Source organism: Mustelus asterias, chromosome 7, assembly GCF_964213995.1.
Source record: "Mustelus asterias chromosome 7, sMusAst1.hap1.1, whole genome shotgun sequence".
Taxonomy (NCBI): Eukaryota; Metazoa; Chordata; class Chondrichthyes; order Carcharhiniformes; family Triakidae; genus Mustelus; species Mustelus asterias.
Window position 1 is genome coordinate 133,485,167 of NC_135807.1, and position 12,797 is coordinate 133,497,963.

A 12,797-nucleotide genomic window follows, 5' to 3' on the forward strand; every position below is an offset into this window, starting at 1 on the left:
GGGTGGATTAGCAAATTTGCTGATGACACCAAAGTCGGTGGTGTGGTAGACAGTGAGGAAGGGTGTCGTAGTTTGCAGGAAGACTTAGACAGGTTGCAAAGTTGGGCCGAGAGGTGGCGGATGGAGTTTAATGCGGAGAAGTGTGAGGTAATTCACTTTGGTAGGAATAACAGATGTGTTGAGTATAGGGCTAACGGGAGGACTTTGAATAGTGTGGAGGAGCAGAGGGATCTAGGTGTATGTGTGCATAGATCCCTGAAAGTTGGGAATCAAGTAGATAAGGTTGTTAAGAAGGCATATGGTGTCTTGGCGTTTATTGGTAGGGGGATTGAATTTAGGAGTCGTAGCGTTATGTTGCAACTGTACACAACTCTGGTGCGGCCGCACTTGGAGTACTGTGTGCAGTTCTGGTCCCCACATTACAGGAAGGATGTGGAGGCTTTGGAGAGGGTGCAGAGGAGGTTTACCAGGATGTTGCCTGGTATGGAGGGGAGATCCTATGAGGAGAGGCTGAGGGATTTGGGATTGTTTTCGCTGGAAAGGCGGCGGCTGAGAGGGGATCTTATTGAAACATATAAGATGATTAGAGGTTTAGATAGGGTGGATAGTGATAGCCTTTTTCCTCTGATGGAGAAATCCAGCACGAGGGGGCATGGCTTTAAATTGAGGGGGGGTAGTTATAGAACCAATGTCAGGGGTAGGTTCTTTACCCAGAGGGTGGTGAGGGATTGGAATGCCCTGCCAGCATCAGTAGTAAATGCGCCTAGTTTGGGGGCGTTTAAGAGATCCGTAGATAGGTTCATGGACGAAAAGAAATTGGTTTAGGTTGGAGGGTCACAGTTTGTTTTTTTTAACTGGTCGGTGCAACATCGTGGGCCGAAGGGCCTGTTCTGCGCTGTAATGTTCTATGTTCTATGTTCTATGTTCAATGGATGGGAGGCTGGTTTGCGTGATGGATTGGGCTACATTTATGACCTTTTATAGTTCCTTGTGGTCTTGGGCAGAGCAGGAGCCATACCAAGCTGTGATACAACCAGAAAGAATGCTTTCTATCCTTTGACAGTGCCTTCCAAGTTCACAATCTCTATCCTCTAGACGTCCAAGGGCAGCAGACACCTGGGAACACCACTGCATGCAAATTTCCCTCCATGCCCTTCACCATCCTGACTAGGTAATATATCATGTTGCAGCTTTATAGAAACTTAGTTAGGCTGCATTTGGAATATAGTGTTCAATTCTGGTCACCACACTACCAGAAGGATGTGGAGGCTTTGGAGAGGGTACAGAAAAGATTTACCAGGATGTTGCCTGGTCTGGAGGGCATTGGCTATGAAGAGAGGCTGGAGAAACTGGAGAAACTGGAACGCTGGGGGTTGAGGGGCGACCTGATAGAAGTCTACAAGATTATGAGGGGCATGGACAGAGTGGATAGTCAGAAGCTTTTTCCCAGGCTGGGAGAATCAATTACTAGGGGGCATAGGTTTAAGGTGCGAGGGGCAAGGTTTAAAGGAGATGTACGGGGCAAGCTTTTTTTACACAGTGGATGGTGGGTGCCTGGAACTCACTGCCGGGGAGGTAGTGGAAGCAGATACGATGTAATGTAATGTAATGTTGTCATTTATCTCAAGAGGCTTGGAATACAAAAGCAGGGATGTACTTCTGAGGCTTTATAAAGCACTGGTTAGGCCCCATTTGGAGTACTGTGAGCAATTTTGGGCCCCACACCTCAGGAAGGACACACTGGCACTGGAGCGGGTCCAGCGGAGATTCACACGGATGATCCCAGGAATGGTAGGCCTGACATACGATGAACGTCTGAGGATCGTGGGATTATATTCATTGGAGTTTAGGAGGTTGAGGGGAGATCTGATAGAAACTTACAAGATAATGAACGGCTTAGATAGGATGGACGTAGGGAAGTTGTTTCCATTAACAGGGGAGACTAGGACGCGGGGGCACAGCCTTAGAATAAAAGGGAGTCACTTTAGAACAGAGATGAGGAGAAATTTCTTCAGCCAGAGAGTGGTGGGTCTGTGGAATTCATTGCCACAGAGGGCTGTGGAGGCCGAGACGTTGAGCGTCTTCAAGACAGAAATTGATAAATTCTTGATTTCTCGAGGAATTAAGGGCTATGGGGAGAGAGCGGGTAAATGGAGTTGAAATCAACCATGATTGAATGGTGGAGTGGACTCGATGGGCCGAATGGCCTTACTTCCGCTCCTATGTCTTATGGTCTTATGGTCTTACGATAGTGACTTTTAAGGTGCGTCTTGACAAATACATAAATAGGATGGGAATAGAAGGATATGGTCCACAGAAGAGTAGAGGGTTTTAGTTCAGTCGGGCAGCATGGTCAGTGCAGGCTTGGAGGGCCGAAGGGCCTGGTCCTGTGCTGTAATTTTCTTTGCTCTTTGTTCTTATATTGCCATTCAACTCCTTCTCCTAGTACTTACGTCCGAATATTCCTTCACATCACTGGGTCAAGATCTTGGAATTCCCTTCCCAATAGCACTGTGGCTGTACCTACAGCAGGCGGACTGCAGTGGTTCGAGAAGGCGGCTCACCACCCACTTCTTAGTGGACAATTAGGAATGGACAATGCCTTACTGGCGACCCCAAGAACGAGGACAGAAAGATGTCTTTAAAGTGGATGACCCTCTGAAATGTCAAAGGTACAGTTTTTGAGACTGCTGCTTTTCCCCTGAAACTGAAAGTGCTCTCCTTTCGGAGAACATTGTAAGAAGTTTAACAACACCAGGTTAAAGTCCAACAGGTTTATTTGGTAGCAAAAGCCACACAAGCTTTCGGAGCCTTAAGCCCCTTCTTCAGGTCTCACCTGAAGAAGGGGCTTAAGGCTCCGAAAGCTTGTGTGGCTTTTGCTACCAAATAAACCTGTTGGACTTTAACCTGGTGTTGTTAAACTTCTTACTGTGTTTACCCCAGTCCAACGCCGGCATCTCCACATTCAGAGAACATTGGCAGAGTTTCACGGGATCAACCTACAACTCTGAATCATTCCTTGTCTGTGGAGGTACGCTGGTCCTGCTTGTTGAACACACTCAGTTTAAAGAACTTATTGAACGCTGCATATTATTGTCTAAATTACCTCCCCCGGGTATTATAGGTAGTCTACATATAACTCCGTTCCCTCTCTCCTTCAGGTACAGCAATTAGCATCCATGATTAAGCATCCTTTGGTAATATCGGCAGCCTCCTTCATTGTGCGTTGTACATCACGCTGTCCTTATATTCATTATTATCACTCTTAATGCTACCTTGACGAATGCATTCATTTGCTGGTCTATTAGCCAAAATTGTAACATATACTATTGTTGGGCGAGAGTTTAATGGAGTTTACAGACCCAAGTCTTTGAAGATGAACAATATAAAACAGGTTTAAAGCAAGATTAGCAAGCCAATATCTTGGGATTTTTCTGGTGCCGTTTGGAACTATATTTAACCCAAACACGCTTTAGGTTATAGCTTCAATAGTGAATCAGCCTCTTGCAGCAGGTAACAGTCAGTGCTCTCTTTTTAATAGAGGATCATCACTCCTCATGCATATTTTATTAAACACTCTGCGCCCTCTGACAAGATTGCTAAATTATAAAATATTTGCAATATATGTTATAAATTACCTTAACAATTAATGATTAAGTGCCTCCTAATAATGGTGGAAGAATGCAATTCTTAAAATAAATGAAAAACCATCACTTAAAATTTAACCATCAGTCCTTGATCAAACCCTATAATTACTACAGGTTAAGCAGGCTATCTATTAACCAGGTCCTTGTCCATTCCCTCGGGTGTGTGTTTTTTCTTTCCCTACTCGAAAAGTCGATGCACGCATTTTCTTCAAAGTACATTATTGTTCCAAATTGCAAAGTCCGCAGGTAATTTTTTTAAAAAACTGTTTCATTTTCTGTGCGCATGTTCAAACCGGGGTGTTACATGTTGATGAGGAGGCGTACTGTGCCTGTTTAAGGGAGCCCCTAGCAAAACTCCTCAGCACAATGTGATAATGCATGATTTTCAAATTCTAGAGCATTCGCTACAGCCTAACGGAGCCACACACACTCCTGACTTGGAAGTAAGTCACCATTTGTCGCAGTATCAAAATCCTGGAACTCCATTCCACTCGAATATCCAGCCAGAGAACCCTGGACTGTGGCACAGCGGTTAGCACTGCTGCCTCGCAGCACCAGAAACCCGGGTTCAATTCCCGGCTTGGGTCACTGTGTTTGCGGAGTCTGCACTTTCTCCCCATGTCTGCGTGGGTTTTCTCCAGGCGTGTGGTTTCCCCCCACAGTCCGAAGATGTGCTGGTTAGGTGTATTGGCCATGCCAAATTCTCCCTCAGCGTACCTGGACTGGTGCCAGAGTGTGGCAACTAGGGGATTTTCACAGTAACTTCACGACAGTGTTAATTTAAGTCTACTTGTGACACTAATAAATGATAATTAAAAAGAAACAAAGTTAACATTACAATTCAAATATGACGTCTTCTTTTGTCCACAGACGCTGCCAGATCTGCTGGGTATTTCTAACACTTTATAATGCTCAAATTGGTTCACAATAATAAAATCGAAGACTAATTAAAATCTTCTAAAGGAAGATTAAAGTTATAAATAATTCCAGTTGCCATAAGAACGTGTGAGATTACGAAGAAATTTAACCATTTTCACTCAGGTTTGGTTACAAGGTGTTAATACAACATCAAGCACAGGAGTTGTGTTTATATCATGTTGAAAACTGAAGTTGGCTAATTCCTCTCATCTTCATCATAGGAAACAAACCATCCTCTCAATCCAATTGATCCCATTAAGCAGACACCATTGCAAGTATGGATACTAATGATACCACTTAGCAGCAACCTCACAGAACCATATCTAAAGCCATTAAACCAGGATCTGGCAAGATGGTGTAAAACTGTCATATCTAGTTTGAGAGGCCATCGTATGGCAACAATTGATCTATGTCGTGTTGTGGCTGTAGCTCTCAATGCCGGAAGCTTTAATATTGGACTTGCCTGACCAAGGAGGCGGAAGGGAATGCAATGTTTGAGCGGATTCCAGTGGTGATGTTTCCGGAATCCCGCAGGAACAAGGGAATGCCAGGTCCCGGATCTTGACCTTGAGTCCCACTGTATGGAATGACCCTCTGCGATACAGGAGCCCCTGCCGGACCCCATCTAGGACCATTGACATGGGGCGATTGAGGAAAGGGTTGGGGGTGGGTGCAGAGAGGCTCTGTTCCCCATGCTGATCAGCTATTTGCATATGATGAGATGGCTAAGGGGAGGGTGTAGGGTCTACCTAGTAGAGGTGGATGCGGGGAGGGGAGGGAGAGACGGAGTGTGCGGTGTTCAGGACAGAATTTACACTTGGATCACCAAGGACTTGGCCATCAAATTTTTAAAACAAGTGGTTTATTTTAAAGCTTACATTAACACTCCAATGAAGTTACTGTGAGAATCCCCTCGTCGCCACACTCTGTACAGGGAGGATTTAGCACGGCCAATCCACCGAACCGACACGCCTTTTGGGCTGTGGGAGGAAACCGGAGCACCCAGAGGAAACCCACAAGGAGTGAGAGGGAACATGCAGACTCCACACAGACAGTCAGTCACCCAAGCCGGGAGTAGAACCTGGGTCCCACTGTGAGGCAGCAGTGCTAACCACTGTGCCACCATGCCGCCCTAAAGATAAAGGGGCCATGAGGGAACCAGTGTGTGTGTTTAGAGACATAAAAGATATGCAACACTGAAGGAAACCCAAAAAACCCAAAAACTGTGATGACTGAAAATGACCAGTTGAGTAGGCTGTGGGTTGCAGACTGACACCACAAGTTCATTTCCAGGATGTCGACATCGCTGACTGAGCCAGTATTTTATTACCCGTCCCTCACTGCCCTCCATTTCAAAGGGAAGTTGAGAGTCAACCATATTGCTGTGGCTCTGGAGTCACATGTAGGTCAGACCGGGTAAGGACGACAGATTTCCTTCCCCAAAGAGCATTAGTGAACCAGATGGGTTTTTCCAACAAAGGCTTTGTGGTCACTTTTAATTCCAGATTTTTACTGAATTCAAATTTCACCATCCGCTGTGGTGGGATTTAAACCCGGGTCCCCAGACCTTGCCCTGGGTCACTGGATTACAATTCCAGTGATAATATCACTATGCCACTGCCTCCCCAAGGTGAATAATTCTGCCTCTAACAGCCTAGCTTTCAGGAAGTCTGGACTTCCCACCACACTCTGAGTGAAAAGCTTTCTTCCCAGTTCTCCTCTAACCCTTTGGCTCCCTGGTTACTGACCTCTCTGCCAAGGTAAATAAGACTTCCAATCCGCCCTCTCCACACCCTTCATTTTGTAACAGGGTGGGATGGAATTGGGATCACTCCCACTCCCATTCATCCTACAGTCCAGGGCTCTCGGGCTTGCTATTCGGGTCACATTGGCATGGCAATACCCCACATATTTACCCCGCTAATCTCCTAACCTACACATCTTTGGACACTACAGGGCAATTTAGCATGGCCAATCCACCTAACCTGTACATCTTTGGACTGTGGGAGGAAACCGGAACATCCGGAGGAAACACACATGGACACGAAGAGAACATGCAGACTCCACACAGACAGTGACCCAAGGCTGGAATTGAACCCGGGTCCCAGGTACTGTGAGGCAGCAGTGCTAACCACTGTGCTACTGTGCCACCCTCTGAACACCTCTATTAAGCCTTCCCTTAACCTCCTCAGTTCTGTGGAGAACAATTCAGCGCCTCCATTCCTTCCACATTCCTGGTACTAGTTAGAGAGCTATTTTCTCACTTAAACGCATTTGAAATGATCAGCAATCAGTTGGCACTTGGGGAAAAGCACTCAAACGTGAGTCGATATCTCAACCAAGAGAACAGCAAGTGATTAAATGCAACATCTCTCCTCCCTCACAAGCAAATAGAAAAAGGAATTATTCCACTCCCCAGTTGCTCAATGGCTGGCAGTGGAATGCAGTTATCTATCCTACACTATATAATTATTCTCATTCCATTAGACACCTAGGAATGGGCCACGCATTCCCCATGAAGGCCAACGGATCTGCAGGTTGTGTGAATTGAATACAACTTACCCTGATCTGCCACTTCAATTCACAAACTTGGATCACACCCCCAAGAATATCATCATACAGAGATTTGAAACGACCAAGTTCTTGTTATTATGGAACTGGCCGCCAGTCACACTGCCATAGAACAGATTGGCCCAGATTGGTGCGGCATGGTGGCACAGTGGTTAGTACTGCTGCCTCACAGCGCCAGTGACCTGGGTTCAATTCCGGCCTCGGATCACTGTGTGGAATTTGTACATTCTCCCTGTGTCTGCGTGGGTTTCCTCCGGGTGCTCCGGTTTCCTCACATGGTCCAAAGATGTGTGGGTTAGGTTGATTGGCCATGATAAATTGAACCTTGTGTTAGGGGGATTAACAGGGTACATATGTTGGATTACATCAATAGGGTTCGGGTGGGATTGAGATAGGTGCAGACTCGATGGGCCGAATGGCCTCCTTCTGCACTGTAGGGATTCCTTGTTCTGTGACTAAATGCTAATTGTTGTTCAGGTTAAATACAGTATGGCATCGTTTAGGCTGGTTTATTTCAGTGCAATTAGTCCAAAACTGGCATAAAAGACTGCGGAAAATTAAGTGTCAATTGCATTCAGTGCAGTTCCATCTTCTGCGAGCTTCTGCGTTAGTTTCAAAAACATTGCACTCATTCACAAAACTGACCGAGCCCCCATATGGAAGGAATCGCCACCGCAGATTTCCCCCACTGGTGAGCCTCCAATGGGGCTTTAGAAACATAGAAAATAGGAGCAGCAGTAGGCCATTCAGCCCTTCGAGTCTGCTCTGCTATTCATTATGATTATGGCTGACCATCCAACTCAATAACCTGATCCCGCCTTCTCCTCCATATCCTTTGATCTCCTTCACCTCAAGTGCTCTCTCTAACTGCTTCTTGAAAACAAACAGATTGGGATTTTATGGCCGTGTTAGCCCCAAAACCGTAAAATCCTGCCCGATGTCAATGGACTTTTGCATGGTCCGCACCCTCACTTACTACAATTCCCATAGTGGGTGGGAATTCCCCCACCCCCCTCCCCAAACAATGTTTTGGCCTCAACTACTTTCCGTGGTAGTGAATTCCACAGGCTAACCACTCTCTGGATGAAGATATTTCTCCTCATCTGTCCTAAACAGTCCACCCTGTCTCCTCAGACTGTGGCCCCTGGTTCTGGACACCCCCACTATCGGGAACATCCTTCTTCCATCTACCCTGTCAGTCCTGTTACGAATTCAACTCTTTCTTTTGGGCACAAAGACATAAAAGGCACATTTAAAAACTATCATTTTTTAAAACTAATTTATTAAGAAGCTGACTACTGAATCCGTGTAACTAGCAAATGGTTCTGTACATTTTCTAAAATCTTTTAAAATCGGGTTACTCACAGGTGGTGGTTGGACACAATGATTAAAAATGCTTTTATGTTGGAGAGAAGGGCACTTTCAGCCTTATTAATACAAATGTACCAAGTTACCACTCTTGAATAAACAAGGAATATTTTTAGGGTATTTTTAAAAAGAAAATCATGTTCCAAAGTCATGCCTAATTGCACCAGTTCATTGTAGGTTTTGCATTTGGAGGTACGTAAAAAGTTTAAGCAGGGATCTGAGCAACAACTCATTTCTAAAGGAGCACACTTCTGGACGCAACGTGTGTTCAAATTGCCAACTGCACCCAATGTAAAAACTCTGGGCTGAATTTTGATGCTGGGGTTGCGACCCTGGTCATAGAATCATAGAATCCCGACAGTGCAGAAGGAGGCCATTCAGTCCATCTGCACCCACCCTCTGACAGAGCAGCCCTTCCCCATGCCCTATCCCAGTAACCCCACATATTTACTCTGCTAATCCCCCTCACCTACACATCTTTGGACACTAAGGGGCAATTTAGCATGGCCAATCCCCCTAACCTACACATCTTTGGACACTAAGGGGCAATTTAGTATGGCCAATCCACCTAACTTGGACTGAGCACCCGGAGGAAACCCACTGAAACACGGGGAGAACGTGCAAACTCCACGCAGACAGTGACCTGAGGCCAGGATCAAACTGGGACCCTGGCGCTGTGGGGCAGCAGTGTCAATCACTGTGTCACCTTGCTGCTCAAATCAACGTGGAGAATGTGGGCATCAATCTCACTACCTCTCACATGCAAAGTGAGCGCTCCACCATTTGAAGTAATTCCCCTAACTGGGCAGGTGCATCAGGTGCATTTCCTGACACCCAGTGTGACTGTTGGCAGGTGGACCAATTAATGGCCAGGGTGCAGTGCTCACCACCCAATGAAGGGTGGCGGTCGGACTTGAGAAGGCCAATGGGAGACACTCCAGAAATTTCACATTGACAGTGTCACCTTGGGAGAGGGCAGCTGCCTTGGTAAGTAGGAGCAGGACAAGGCTCTTGCTGTCTTAAGTGGAAGGCTCCCTCTGAAGAATCTCTAGTCATTCAAAAGGGCCACAACTGCCAGGTTGTCATCCAGAGGAAGGTTTGTGGCTGTGGCCCTATGGCTATAGCAGGTTCAAGGTGGGATTCTCCTAGTAGCATAGAGCAACTGAACGTGGCATCCCCTATTCCCCCCTGCCAGTCAGTCACCAGGAGGCTGTCTCTATATATTGGCCTCAGCGTTGGACCTGCATGCCGAATGAAAAATTCCAGTTACCCTTTGTTGAGTGTCCTTAACAGGCCCATTCACTGGGCCTAATGTGCCACACGATGCTTCCAGTAAGGTAGCCTTCATTGGCCCGACACAATTCTACTTCAACAATGGGATGGCCTGGAGGCAAGACCATAGTTTGAGACCGGTCGCGGGGAATTGTGTTCCGCTTCCTCAGATGAAGGAAAATGTCTTTATTCTGTCTCTGCATCCTTGTTATCAAAGGCCAGATGCTAACTGTGTCCAAGGGGAGACAGGGTCCATTCCTAATGTCTCAGCAATTTCATTCTCATTTTCACCAACACTGTGCACCCCCCCCCCCCCCCGACCCCTCCCCTCTGTTGCTACATGACAAACAAGAACTCAGTGTTGACTCACCTGCTGATGTTCATTCTTCCTCTCCTATCATCTCCTGCGGTATCGCAGTTAAAGTGAAAATCTGGAACGAGCTGGAGCACTGAGCTTCCACCTTCGGGCCCATGACTCAGAGCGTGGCTGCCAGACTATCTCCTTAATCATAATTATTGTTTCAAAAATCCGGGACAGGGGATGAAATGCACAAATTGCCCTTGACATTCAATTGCAAAACATGCTTTCTCACATCCGCAGAGAAACTCAGCGTTGACAAACCAACCCACTGTGCAGTCATAAAACATTTTGGCCGACAAAACGGATGATTCAGAATATAAATAATCCAAACTGAACACCATTATCAAAAATAAAATTATCACCCTCGCATTCAAATCCCATCACGAGCTTCCCCTTTGTCTCTGTCTCTCTCCAGCCCCACAACCACGCAAGTTCCCCATGCTTCTTCAGTTCCAGCCTCCAACCCGGCCCAATTTCTATCAGCCATCATTGAAGGTCATGCCTTTAGTGCCCTGGGCCCCCAAGCTTTGGAACTCCCTCCTTTGAGCGGCACTGTGGCACAGTGGTTAGCACTGCTGCCTCACAATGCCAGGGACCCGGGCTCGATTCCTGGCTTGTGTCACTGTTTTCGTGCGGAGGTTGCACATTCTCCCCACGTCTGCGTGGGTTTCCTCCGGGAGCTCCGGTTTCCTCCCACAGTCTGAAAGATGGGCTAGTTAGGTGGATAGGCTGGGCTAAATTCTCTCTCAGTGTACCCGAACAGGCGCCGGAGTGTGGCACCTAGGGGATTTTCACAGTAACTTCAATGTGAATGTAAGCCTACTTGTGGCACTAATAAATAAACTTTTCCATCTCTCTATCTTTCTTTAAGACAATCTTTAAAACCTATCTGTTTGACTGAGCTTCTGTTCACCTGTCCTAATGTCTGGCTCCAAGTTAAAAACCTATCTGATGAAACACCTACAAAGCCTCTTGGGACATTTAACTACATCCAAGATACTGGCCAGGATTTTCCGACCTTGTCCATGGCTGGGATTCTCTGTTCTCGCTTGCAAATGAGATCGAAGAATTCCAGCTGCTATGCAGTGCAGGGCACGGTGTCACAATGGTTAGCACGGCTGCCTCACAGCGCCAGGGACCCGGGTTCAATTCCGGCCTCGGGTGACTGTGTGGAGTTTGTACATTCTCCCCGTGTCTGAATCATAGAATCCCTTTAGTGCAGAAGGAGGCCATTTGGCCCATCGAGTCCGCTTCGACAACAATCCCACCCAGGCCCTATCCCCGCAACCCCATATAGTTACACTGCTAATCCCCCTGACACTAAGGAACAATTTATCATGGCCAATCCACCTAACCCTGCACGTCTTTGGACTGTGGGACGAAACCGGAGCACCCAGAGAAAACCCATGCACACTGCATGGGTTTCCTCTGGGTGTTCTGGTTTCCTCCTCTGCTCCAAAGATGTGCAGGTTAGGTGGATTTGCCATGCTAAGTTGCCCATTAGTGTCAGGGGAATTAGCAAGATAAATACATGGTGTTACGGGAATAAGGTCTGGGTGGGAATGTTGTGGGTGCAGACTCAATGGGCTAAATAGCCTCCTTCTGAACTATAAAGATTCTATGATGTAGAAATTCTTGTTCCATAAAATTTAGTCGCAATTCAGATTCAGGTAAGCACTTTGATGTTTTGCTTTTCTGTACAATTCAGAAGTTTGGGGTTTTTTATATGTATGTGAAGCATATTGTTCACAACCAGTTAATAAACAGGCTGTAAAAAGCAAAAAATAAAGAGAAGTAGCTATGTTGGGGCTAACATATTGAACATGCTGCTAGATTTCTGCTCTGTGTGTACAATGCCACCATTAGTCTGTGAGCGAATCCCTGTCTTAAAGCCACAGGGAAGCTCTTATTCTGTGGTTAGAGATCCCACAAACCGCAATATCACGAAATGCCAACGTCTATCTCAGGTCAAGGTCAGTGCATCCAGTTATGTTGTAAGTCAGGTGGGAAAGGCCACAGAATTCTGAGCTGCAGCCTTCACTTCTGCTGTTTCCACACAAGCACGGTGTGTTATAAAGTGGTGAATTAACGACCACAGCAATGACAACTTATATTCATATAATACCTTTAACATGATGAAAGATCTCAAGGCATTTCACTGCAGCAATAGAAAACAATGTATGACTCCAAACCACATAACAAGATATTAGGATAGTTGACCAAAAGCTAAGAACCACTAGGAACAATGTAGAGTCAGAGGTTTACAGCATGGAAATGGGCCCTTCAACCCAACTTGTCCATGCCACCCTTTTTTTTAACCACTAAGCTAGTCCCAATTGCCCACGTTTGGCCCATATCCCTCTCTCCCCATCTTCCCCATGTAACTGTCTAAATGTTTTTTTAAAAGACAAAATTGTACCCACCTCTACTACTACCTCTGGCAGCTTGTTCCCGATATTCACCACCCTCTATGTGAAAAAATTGCCCCTCTGGACCTTTTTGAGTCTCTCCCCTCTCACCTTAAACCTATGCCCTCTAGTTTAATACTCCCCTACCGTTGGGAAAAGATGTTGACTATCTAGCTGATCTATGCTCTTCATTATTTTATAGACCTCTATAAGCCTCCTATGCTCCAGAGAAAAAAGTCCCAATCTATCCAA